This window comes from Gopherus flavomarginatus, unplaced genomic scaffold (assembly GCF_025201925.1).
Source record: "Gopherus flavomarginatus isolate rGopFla2 unplaced genomic scaffold, rGopFla2.mat.asm mat_scaffold_37_arrow_ctg1, whole genome shotgun sequence".
In the NCBI taxonomy this organism is placed as follows: Eukaryota; Metazoa; Chordata; order Testudines; family Testudinidae; genus Gopherus; species Gopherus flavomarginatus.
Window position 1 is genome coordinate 3,499,678 of NW_026115070.1, and position 11,682 is coordinate 3,511,359.

Below are 11,682 nucleotides of genomic sequence, written 5' to 3' on the forward strand. Positions count from 1 at the left end.
TTTAGCAATTGTGAGACTGCATGAATTGTTGATACAACTGTGTGTTGGTGAGGTAAAAGTATGGTATTATAAATCCTAATATAGGGATATTGCAATGAATCCATGCTAGGTATGCCATGTAAAGTGTCATTGAAAATGTTATGATTTGCCAAGTATGATATTTTGTTTCTATGTTTCTATCACCTTTGTATTGTGAGTTACAGATATGTAAGTTATATCTGTATTTCCAGACTTGTGCAGTTTTTTCTGTGGTGACACCCCCAGACATATTGGCATCAACATTGCCTAGCATGTTTGATGGCCCATTGAGGGTCATCAGCTGTACAATGAACCTATGGACCAAGGGGATACACCTATTGAGTCAGCAAGACATGCCGGGGTTTGCCTGTGTAATGAAACCTCCAAAGCTTTTCCATGCCATGTGCTGTGAAGCTGTGTGTTTTGGACACAGGAATACAAGCCACATGGCAAAAGGAATATAAAGCGCAGCTGCATCATCTCCATCTTGTCTTCAATCCCCCTTCCTACCTCTGGAGCAACTTCTCTACAAACTGAACCCTTGAACAAAGGACTGAATGACCCATCCAAGCTGTGGATGCGTTCCAGACAGACTTTCAAGCCAGCAACTCACCAATACTGCTAAGACCTGATATATCCATTTTGGAATGTATCTGACTGCTTTTCCATTTAAATTCTTTCTGTCTTTCTTTCTTTTAAACCTTTAGTTTAGATGCTAAAGAATTGTCTGGAAGGATGGAATTTAACTTCATTACTTTCATTTGTTCTTTCTTCTAAACATTTAGTTTAATTGCTAAAGGATTGGCTGGCAGCAGGTATTTTGGATGAGATCCAAACCTGGGTAATGTGGCTAACCTTCTACCCATCCACTTCCTGGATCCAATTAGGATCACTCTCCTGCTGCCCTAAGCCATGCTGTATCACAGTGAGCAGAGATTTTAAATAACCTCTCACTGTACGGGATCTAGTTGCTGATTAGGAGTCAGAGAACTGTCATGCAATAAAGGGGGCCGTGTGATTCTTTTTTCAGAGTCTCGTTAACCAGTGTGTGGGATCAGAAGCACAGTTTGTGACTGGTCAGTGAGTTTAACTTCAGTGTTAACCACCAGTATGGGGAGCATCTGCTCTCCCTTTTTCAGCCTGCTCTGACCTTGGGCATTTTCAGTGAGGACTGCCCCAGGCACACTAGGTCACACTAAGCACTGAAGATAAATTAAACAGAATGTTTTTGATGATCAAGTTGTATGAAATCAACTGAACTCCTTTGTTTTCTTTCATCTGAGCGGAGTTTCTGGTTTTCCAACGTGATATGATCTCCCAGCTGGAACAAGGGGAAAGAGCCATGGGTCCCAGAGCTCCAGGGTTCAGAGGAAAGAGAGATCCGGAGATCTCCCCGCACAGATGAGGAAACATTAAACCAACTCAGAATCTGTAAGTGCCTGAAGGAAACATCTAGGATGCCCTACAAAGCTCTTGGAAGTCTCTCAGTTCATTATTGTCCATAGCAGGGGGTCGCATCCGCAGGGTAAATATAGCTCAAGGCTTCCTATAGATGCTAGCAGACACCGGGCAGTAGCTTTCTCCCTTCCCCCTGTGAAGTTGGATGGGATGTGAAGGCTGAATTGATCCCCTCCTCTCTCCTGTTGGGGGGAGCTGAGTTCCTGATTTTTATTTGTCCTCTCTCCAGCACTTGTTTTGGTTTGGCCTTCCCCTTTCCATCCCTGTTTGAGGTTTCTGTCTCTATCACAGCAGGTGATGCAATGACGTGTGAGGTTCAGCACAGACCAGAAAAAGAGCAGGGAAACCAGCCAGGGGAGAAAATGGATAAATTTATTTCCTGTCAGGGACTCAGAAGGGCCTTAAGGAAACCAGAATACAGCAGGAAATCTGCAGGGAAAAGCAAAAAAAAATACATGTGCTGAGTGTGGGAAAAACTTCACTTACAGATCAGGCCTTTCTCAACATCAGAGAATCCACACAGGGGAGAGGCCCTGTGAATGCAATGAGTGCGGGAAAACTTTCAGTCGCAGCTCGCACCTTATTGGGCATCAGAGAATCCACACAGGGAAGAGATCCTATCATAGAATCCTAGATTATAAGGGTTGGAAAGGACCTCAAGAGATCATCTAGTCCAACCCCTGCTCAAAGCAGGACCAATTCCCAAATGGTTCCCTCAAGGATTGAACTTACAACCCTGGGTTTAGTAGGCCAATGCTCAAACCACTGAGCTATCCTCTCCCTCCTGAATGCAGTGAGTGCGGGAAAACTTTCAGTCGCAGCTCACACCTTATTCAGCATCAGAGAATCCACACACAGGAGGGGTCCTATGAATGCAGTGAGTGCGGGAAAACCTTCAATCGCAGCTCTCACCTTATTCAGCATCAGAGAATCCACACGAGCAAGAAGCCCCGCGAATGCCGTCAGCAGGCCTGCACAACTCGTAAAGTGGTGATGTAGAGAAATCTCTGTATTAACTATCTCTATAAATCTTTATAACGTTGCATTGTGTTATTTTGTATTAAGTATCTTTATCTTTATGACATTGCATCCGGCATGATGTTATTTGTAATTCATATGACTTGGCATTGTGCCTCTCTATTTTCATACAACTTTGTATTAGATCCCTATATAGAGAATTGGTAGAAAACTTTGTATCAATGTTATAGCCCCTAAGGATAGTATAGTTAAAGTAAAAGAAAACATGTGCCTTTTTGCTAGAAGTAGAATAAGATCTTCCCCCGCACTCTGTAATCAATTGCTCTATTGACTGAATGAGGTGTGAATGAGTGAGGCTTGGAAGACACCCACCTCCAGACAGCTACAACAGTTGAAGAGGGAATGGGAGCCAGAGCAAAGGACAATACAACTTGTCAAGTGGGCCCAATAAAGAAGAGCAGACATATTGATGGCCTCAGGGATTAGAAGCAAGCACCTTCTTTAGAAAACACCCTCTTTGAGCAGCATTGGGACAACACCCAGAGAAAAGCAGCACAAAGACCAACGGACGCAGACCCAGATTTTGAATCTGGTCTAGATTTGCATAAGAGGGAAGCTGCTATAAATGCGAGGTGTCTTGCAGAAGGACCCCGGATCTCGTCTTGTCACCATCGGACCATCGATTTGGATCGGTAGAAGTCCGGCTCCACCCCTCCCCCATCTAACTCACCTGGCCAGTGCAGTTAAGGGGAGCAACTAGTTGGTAACAACAGCAAGACGGAGTGTGTTTATGTCTGTGTGTGTGCGTGAATGCATGACTGTGATATATATCTCATGTGCATATCATAGAGTATTAATTGATACCTGTATTACTAATAAATGTGCATTTTGCCTTAATCCCCCTGAAAAGTTCCTGTACAGTACTTTGAGTAAAACAGCGAGGGCCACAATACTCCAAAGAAAACAGCTGAGGACCGAAACCCCCCGGCCCTGCGGAAACACCCCCCACTCAGGACCTCCCAGCCTGGCGGAAACACCCGCCCAGCCCTGCAGAAACAACCCTCCTTCCCCAGCGCCGCCCACCAAAACAGCTGTGGGTCAAAAAGGAAGGTTGGTGGTGGGGAGGTGTTACTTGATGTTAAATCAACCAGGGACTCCCAGCCAAAGAGGTGGCTGGGAGCCCTCAGGGTCAAATTAAAGGGCCTGGGGCTCTGACGACTGGGGGAACCCGGAGCTTTCAGGGCTGGGGCAGGGATTTAAAGGTCCCAGAGCTCCTGCTGCTGAGGGGAGCCTGAGCCCTTGAAATCCCAGCCTCACTCCATCCCCTGGAGCTGCCGCCAGGATTCAAAGGGCTCTGTGCTGCCTGCAGCCACAGGGATCCCTGAGCCCTTTAAATCTCAGCTGCTGCCGGGATTCAAAGGGCTCTGGCTGCCCGTGGCGGTGGGGAGCCCTGAGACCTTTAAAACCTCAGCTGCGGCCGGGAATCTCTGCGAGCAGCCCAGAGCCCTTTGAATCCCGGCCGTGGCTGGCAGGCCGGCTTTAGGAAGTGCGGGGCCCCGCAGGGATGACTGGGGAAAAAAAAAGCCTTTCAGTTCTTAACAACCGGTTCCCTATAAAAAGTTCTGCCACAGTAATGTATTTTTTGTACCAGTAGGGTTACCATACGTCCGTATTTTCCTCCCAGATGGCGATTTAAGAACCAAAAAGCCTGACATGTCCGGGAAAGTACAGATGTATGTTAACCCTACCTAAAAAGTTCTTTTTAAAAAAGATGGTCTGAACTAGAAATGAGCTCTGCCACTCCCTTAGGGTGTGCTAGGGTGCACATGTGTGGGTCCCAGCTGCTCCCTGCCCATCTCATTGAAGCAGGTGTGCAGGGTTACTTCCCTCGGAACTGCAGGGCACCAGTGAACATGGGGCTGGCTGGAGGTGGGGGAGGGGGAGGATGCGAGAGGTAGGGTCTGGCTGCAGGCTGGGCAAGGGGTGTGGGGCAGGCTGGAGACAAGAGGTGTGGGGTGGGCTGGCTGGCTTCAGGCAGGGCCACAGGGAGGGTGCTGCATGGGTTGGCAGGGCTGGAGACAAAGGAGTGCGGGACTGGCTGGCTTCAGGCAGCGGGGTGCGGCAGGGGTTGGCTGGAGACGGGTTGGTGCAGGGCTGAAGGCAAGGCAGGGGGTACGGGGTTGGCTGGAGACAGGGCAGGGGGGTGCAGGGCTGGTGCGGGCAGGGCAGGCAGTGTGGCAGGGGCTGGCTGGAGACAGGGAAGGGGTGCAGGGCTGGCTGGAGACAGGGGTTGGTGCAGGGCTGAAGGCAAGGCAGGGGGTGTGGGGCTGGCTGGAGATGGCAGGCTGCAGGCAGGAACTGGTGCAAGCAGGGCAGGAGGTGCGGGGCTGGGGCGGGCAGGGGGTGCAGCAGGGCTGGCTGGGGATGGGCTGGCTGCAGGCAGGGCAGGGGGGTGCAGGTACAGGGGGTACAGCCCATCCTCTATGGTGAGTGCCTCCTTCTCCTCCTCCTCCTCCCCCTCTCCCACTAGGGTAGCAGCAGCAGCCTGGGGCTTGGGGGCTATTTCAAGGGCCCGAGGGCGCCCCTGCTTCCACTGCCCCAGCTCTGTAAAATAGCCGCGGGAACCCTGGGAAGCGGCGGGGCTCCAGTGGCTATTTAAAGGGCCGGGGAGGTAGAAGCAATGGGAGTCCTGGACTTTTTAAATAGCCCCCAGAGCCCCGCAGCCAAACCCCAGGGCTCCAGCAGCAGGGCTCTAGTGGCAAATTTAAAGGGCCTGGGCTTCCAGCCCCTGCTGGGAGCCCCAGGCCTTTTAAATTGCCCCCTGGGGAAACTGGGCCACCCTGGTACAGCGCACTGGCTTTTGCTGGTACTGGGGCTTGGGTGCGGGGTCCTCTTAGGAGCGAGGCCGATTCAAGGGAATTGGTTAAATTGGCCTAAAGCCGGCCCTGGTGGCTGGGATTTAAAGAGCTCTGAGCTCCCCGCCCGCCTGCCCAGAGCCCTATAAATCCTGGCCTGCGGCTGAGATTTAAAGAGCTCTGGGCTCCCTGCGGCTGCGGGCAGCTCAGAACCTTTTGAATCCCGGCCGCGGCTGAACTTTAAAGGGGTTTGGATTCCCCGCGGCTACGGGCAGCCCAGAGCCCTTTGATTCCCGGCTGCGGGACGCACAGTGAGACTTCACGGGCCGCACGTTGCCCGTGGGCCGTATGTTGTGCAGGCCTGGCATGGAGGGGCAAAATAGTTAAGAAATTTCCGTGGCCTGTCACTAGCAAATAGTAGCCACCATGGATCCTGCCAGAGGTGGCTACATCTTAGCACTGTGGGAAGCAACCCTTCACAGAGACCATTTGTCTTGTGTTTGGGATACTTCTCAAGACATGCTGCACTCAGAGTGACCCCTCATCCTGTGCCAGCTGGAGAAAAGAAAAGGGGCCAGCCAACTCTCCCACTACCAGCTGCGAACCACTGATCCCCAAACAGGGGGAGGCCTCTGGCTTTGATGTGTATTAAATATCAGGCTGGTCTCTTTCTTTGGCAAATATCTAACAGAGCTAAAAGAGGGAACAAATGATCCTCAAAGGAGAGGGGAAAGACAATCACTGGGAAATAGTAATCCCTGCAACATCCAGAATGGAGAGCGACTCAGGGCAACAGGTTCCCCCGAAGGAAGAAGTTTTGGGATTTAGAAACATAAGGAACAGCACAAAACTTGAGAGGATTGTTAATTGACATTTGATAATGACACAGAGGGAAAACCTGAGCTTTCAGATCAGTGTTCAGAAATGAAAGACAAAGGGTGGAAATCAGAGATTTTGGATCCATTTTGCAAATTATAGAGAGGAAAGTGGAAAATCAGAGGGATTTTATATCAGTTGTTGATAGGAGGTAAAATCTGAGTGTTTCACATGAATACTTGATAAATGAATAAAGAGGAAATGGGCAACATTTGCAAACATTTTGTGTTCAATAATCTGAGAAAAGGTGTAAATCTGAGATTTTCTTATTATTTTATAATTAGAGACAGGAAAATCTCAGGGCATATTCAATTAGAATAGACAACTAGAGAGAAGTGGGGCAAATGTTTAGGTTATTTTATTTGAATCTTTGAGATTTGCAAAGAAATTGTGTCACAAACTGCATATTTGATAACATGAGAGGAAAACACCAAGATCTGAGGGGAGAGAGTCACTTTCCTGTCAGGGCCCAGTGCTCCCTCCCCCTCCCCCTCCGGGGTCTCTCACTCACTGGGGGCTCCAGGCGGGGCTGGTGCGGTCAGAGCCTGGGGCTGCCTAGGGGGCAGGTCCCAGCTGGAGAAAGCCCCCCCCCCCCGGCCAGGATAGGAATGTGCTACTGGTAGCAGCCTGGGGCTGGACCCTCTCTATGGGGGACACTTGCTCCCCCCTCCCCTTCCTGGCCCTTCCCACGCCCTGTTGCCAGCAGAGAGTGGCCCCCCCAGCCCACCCAGAGGTGTCCCTGTCTCAGGCCCCCCCCAGCCTCTGCCCAGTTCAGAAATCACTCGGGGGAACCATTTCCCACCTACACAAGGACAAATCACTGCAGGTGAAAATGGGGGGGAAACACCCCAAACCTGAGATCTGAACTGGCCATTGGCAAAGGGGAGAGAAAATGGGGCACAATGGGGGGAGGGGAACAGGGAACTTCTCAGGGGTTTGAGGGAAGGGGGTGTCAGCCTGGATGTTGCTTGTTGCTCTCTAGGGAGAAAGGGGGCAGGACAGGAGAGGAGGGGGGATCTCCACGGAGGGGGCAGTGGTAATTCCGAGGGGATCTCAGCCCTCCCTTTTTCTCCCCGCTCCTCAGGGGTCACCTGCTCTTCTCCCCTCGCCCCCCGGCCATGTCTCGGCTGCACAGACATTTTCCATCCATCCCTTTCCCAGGTCTCCCCCCTCCGCAGCCCCTGCCCGACCCCACGCAGGGGCTGCTAGGTGTAATGCATGTTCAGTAGGGATTTCTCCCCTACTAATGCTGGGGTGTCCTTCTCCTATAGGTTAGTCTACTAATGATCTCATCTTGGTGCCATGTGTGTCAGTTCATTGCCATGGCACTCGTGTGCTTAGACATCTGAGGATGCTCTATAGAAAAGCTCCTTGAGTGGGGTGATCCACAGGGAGTAGCTCAAAGCTCCAAAGTGCCTGGCCGGGGCAGGACATTGGCACAGCAAGGGCGGGGTGTGGCAGTGACATCACAAAGGCCTTTTGCAGGACCTCACACTATTGGTCAAAGACTATTGGTGAGCAGGTGGTGACCTCACAGAGAGATCCTGACATCAGTCAGGGGCCAGGGGCTAGGGAAACCTCAGAGACCCCTGTGGCTTTGCTTCAGCAAGTCTCCTTCTCCAGGTCTCTGTCTGAGGACTGAGAGAGTATTCGGGTTCACGGACGTGAGCGCCAGGAGAAACCTCTTTCCAGTTTTCTCCTTCCCTTGTAGTGATTTTACTAGAAAACAGCCGTCCCTCTTTAGAAGGTAAGAGCCTCCTGGAGGTGTGAAACCTGTTCAGTCTGATCCATCTGGTGAGAGTTGAATTCTAGGCATGGAAAACATGAGTTTAAGGAGGCAGAATTTTATTCCGCACCTGGGATTTTGTCCCTTAGAATCATGGGGACATTAGGGTTTGTCCTTTGTGTTTCACCTTTTCCTCCATCCACCTGTCCCTCCCTCCTTTCTCTTCATCTCTTCTTTTGTCCTTTCTCCTGTTCCCCTCCCAACACCAGGACGAGTGTGTGCGTGTGTGTTGCGGGGGAGTGCTCTGCAGCTCTCACTGTGGGAGTTCCACCCAAAAATGTGAGGCTGAAATAGTGCTCAGGCAGTCAGGGCTGGATTAACCTTTTGTTGGCCCTGGCACCAAACATATTTGTGGGCCCCAGTATAGTCACTGTGGGCTCCGAGTGTGGGCCTGGTGGGGCAGTGCCATTGGTGCCTTCGTATACCCGGTACTGAACCTCAGAGACATTTTTCATTTTGATCACACACCTCTCCATGACTATATGCATTGCCATACACAGCTCCCTCAGCCCGCGGGTTTTCTTATTGAGCTGTACACCCATGTGGGTTTACCAGTGTCCACAGTGAGCAGAACTTTCATAGTGACCAAGGAAACTCCCCACAGATTTATCTCTTTCCTCATTCAGACCTTCTCTAGCCATGTCTCCAGTACCCCCCCATGTCACCAGTCACTGCATGTGGTCCTAGTCTCAGCTCAAAGTCCTAAAGCCAGCAGACACCTGATCAGTTCTGACAGATCCCTCCCTCAGCCCCCATCCTGCCATGTGAGCAAGCCACCGGCAAACACCATTTCCCCAAAGTGAGGACTTAGCCCTTGGGAATCTGAAGACACCAGCGTCTCTCCCTCTGCTCCCATCTACGTGCTAGTCTGCTACCTGGTCACCACCACCTCTCCCCATACTTGTTTCCTTTCTACTTTGGACATGCTCCCAACCAGCTGGAAGCTCCCTCTGCAAGCCTGACCTGCTCCCGCCTTCCCTGCTCCCCCGACATTCCTTTCCTACTGGTGACCTCTGTTCCTTGAGGTTAACTCCAGTGTCTTTAGGTGCTCTAGCTTAATGGCCCCAGGAGTCATAGAGCCACTTGTAGTTTCTCTAGCTACAGCCATGGGGCAACTGCCAGAGGCCAGCCTTAGACAGCTGCAGCTACTAGCCGCAGGAGCGGAGGCAATGCCAAGGCTGAGCATGCTTGAACCTTGCAAGGGCAGCACTAGGGACTCTAAATCCTCAGCACTGGCCCTAGGCAGCTGCAGGCTCTGGAGTTAGGCACTTTCCTCCTCTAGGTTCCTGCATGGTTACAGAACTGCAGTAAAGTGGAACAATTATCAGCTTCTGTGATTGGAAGATGTCTGGATCCATCTAATAAGACCGTCCTACATAAATGAGGAAAGTTGAGGTGCCTTTATTATTCTTTTGTTCCATTCTTTGTTTCTATGGGGAATTTGCCAGTGCAATATCACTGTCTTCCTTTTAAACAAACAAAACTAAAAAAAAAAGTGTAATGGCTGTTGAAAATAGCAATTCCAGCCCTCGTTAGCACTGTGAAGACCCCAACGTTTGTTGCTCAATTTTCTCCTACTTTTTCTACAGTAAATGACAGTGGATCAGCATATTTGATTTGGGAGAAATGAAGTAACAGCTGCCCAAATTGAGCTTGAGCACTCCTGATTTTGAGGTGTTCAGATCTGGAAGGCAGGGGCTAGATTCCCTTTATGAATATTAGATACATCTGGAAAGGAAAAGTCAGTTTCTATTTTCATGGCTCAGAAGTGGAAATCCTCCTGTCCTGTATCTGAAGCTGTCCAGGTCCAGTAGAGCCTCCCCTTCCTTACTTACCATTTTACCTTCTGGTGGGATCCACATACCTCCCTTGCCCAGCTTCAGATAGAGAGGGGCCCTGTCCAGTTAGTCCACCCAGTTCCATCTTTGGGGGCTGCCAGGCGAGGTCACACCAGCATCCCTAAGCCTGTCTGGGGAAGTCTTCTGAGGGTGCTACCTGGGCCAAAGCCTTCTACTCCTTGGTCACACCTCTTCCCTACTCACAGGTGGCACCCCCTTCTAGCAGCCAGCCAGCCCCCCAGCCCCAGCAAGCTGCAGCACATGGAGTCTCACAGCTTCCCCCCTCCCTTTCCTGTTGATAGCAGCCAAGGGAATGCTGGGAAATGTTCCTTCTCTGCTCTAAGGCAGGGAGCTGGTCAAGGAACTACAGCTCCCAGGGCCCTATGGGGTCTCAGCTCCCCTACTGAATCCAGGCTGCTCTGAGGCTCCCTTTCTGCAGAGGGGAGGAAGTTACTGTTACAGGTCCCTTCAGAGCTTGGGCCTAGCACTATGGCACCATGTCAAATCCAGTACTGCTCCCAACTCTATCCAGCTCTGCTGCTGGCAGGATCCCTTCCCATTCTTTTTGTTTCCTGTCTCCCCTCCAAGGAGAAACTCTGCATTGTTCCTGTGTGGGGAATTGAACCCAGGCTGTCTGGGTGAAAGCCAAGAATCCTAACCACTAGACCACATGGGACTTCCATAACACGTTTACATGTTCATATTCAATAACACAATTAAACGTAGCCATTCAAAGTAGCCATTTAAAAGAAGCCATTCAAAAAACTTCAAAAACAGACTTCAAAGAGAAATTGCAGAGTTACAACTGATCTGCAAACTTAACACCATTAATTTGAGCTTGAAGAGGGACTGGGGGTGACTGGCTCACTACAAAAGCAATTTTCCCTCTCTTGGTATTGACACCTCCCTGTCAATTACTTGGAGAGAGCCACATCCACCCTGACTGAATTAGCCTTCAACACTGGTTCTCCCCTTGTATGGTAACTCCCTTTACATCATGTTCCAATATATATTTATGCCTCTATCTGCAATTTTCACTCCATGCATCTGAAGAAGAGGGCTTTTTACCCACTGAATGCTTGTGTCCAAATAAATCTGTTAGTTCTTAAGGTGTCACCGGACTCCTCGTTGTTTTTGTGAAATAAAAGCAAAATGCACTCTAAGCTGATCTTAACCCTTTCAATGCCCTTACAAACTTAGATGCTTCTCACCACAGGCCAGGCTGGTGGCTTTTCAGCCAGGCTCTCCCCTTTCGTCAGCGCTTCAGTTGCTTGGTGTGGGGGTGTCTGTAGATGTAGGTGGACGAGAGAGACAAAGCATGGCAAATGTCTCTGCTTTTATCATGTCCTTTCTTCCCTCTTGGCTTTGCTCCCCCTTCAGAGTCAGGTGAGCATCACTGCGTCTCTCCAAGCAAGTCTGAGCAATTCCCCTGGGGTGTCCTCTTGCAGGTAAGTGATTGCACTGTAGCTCCCTTGCTGAACAATGGCTGTTGATGGGTTGTTTGACACCCTGTCCGGGTGTTGGTTACTTTCCTTGCTGTTGTCACTGGGGAGCTAATATTTGGCTGACTCCCCCACCTTACAGCATAGTGATAACCACACTGCACAATTCTCATAACTTCATATGCATGAATGGTAAACATCTATGGGTAGAGAAATGACTTTCAGCAGATCATATCCTTTCCCCTGATACCTTACAAGGCATGCTCTGTATATAAGATCACGATTATATGAAAATGAGGAATATGGGGGTTACAGCACACTCCCCCAAAGGTACAGAATGTCACACTGAGATTCTATTTTCATTTGTTATGTAACAGCATTAAAGAGATCCAGTGACTGACCAATGGCATTTTCAAGTGCTAAAATGGCAA

The 11,682-nt window shown here is 50.1% G+C and overlaps 1 long non-coding RNA gene across 2 annotated transcripts in view; it reads right to left on the bottom strand.

Annotated features, from left to right (window-relative positions):
• Nucleotides 1–2,463, bottom strand: part of LOC127042375 (uncharacterized) — a 354,216-nt gene extending 351,753 nt beyond the window's left edge. For both annotated transcript variants that reach the window (XR_007771919.1, XR_007771920.1), the window contains exon 1: nt 2,305–2,463. This is a non-coding gene — a long non-coding RNA (uncharacterized LOC127042375). The remainder of the gene's footprint in view (nt 1–2,304) is intronic.
• Between the last annotated feature and the right edge of the window lie 9,219 nt (nt 2,464–11,682).